Genomic DNA, 736 nt, shown 5'->3' on the forward strand with positions numbered 1-736 from the left:
CACCGGCTACATCTTCGCACGCAAGGAAGTGCGTCCGGGCAAAAAAAAAAGATTCGCCCCCTGACTGCTGGGACCCACCAGCTACATCTTCGCAGGCAAGGAAGTGCCTGACAGTCGGGACCCACCTGGTCGAAGCGTACGTAGCGTTGTCATTCTGGTCGCGAACGTGTACGTACATACTGGTCGATGTACAGGCGCGCACGTGTCGTAGTAGAGGCGCGCACGTAGCATGTACACGTACGTACAGTGGCCAGGGTGCAAGAAAGAAAATACGGCCACGTATGTGTACATACGGGCGGGGTCTCGAACGCCTACTCGCGCATACGTACGGCCAGGGCTCGTGTACACGGCTGGGTCGGAACGAAGAAACATCGTCATCGTCGTGTTCATGGGGAGGCAACGGAATGCGTCGTGTTCATGGGGAGGCAACGGAATGCGTCATGTTCATGGGGAGGCAACGGAATGCGTCGTGTTCATCGGGAGGCAACGAAATGCGTGGGAGCCAACCGGCTGGGTCGGAACGAAATGTGTGGTCGTGTTCATCGGGAGGGCTTGGACGGAACAGGCGATGGAAACGAGGCCTGGCGTACCGCAAAACGGGGGAAACGGACCTCCTACGTTCGGAACGGGGTCCTGTTGATCGGGAGGGGTGTGGCGTACCGCAAAACGGAGGAAACGGACCTCCTACGGTCGAAATGGGGGTCCTGTTGATCGGGAGGGGTGTGGCCTACCGCAA

The sequence above is a fragment of the Triticum aestivum genome, chromosome 3D, assembly GCF_018294505.1.
Source record: "Triticum aestivum cultivar Chinese Spring chromosome 3D, IWGSC CS RefSeq v2.1, whole genome shotgun sequence".
Classification (NCBI taxonomy): domain Eukaryota; kingdom Viridiplantae; phylum Streptophyta; class Magnoliopsida; order Poales; family Poaceae; genus Triticum; species Triticum aestivum.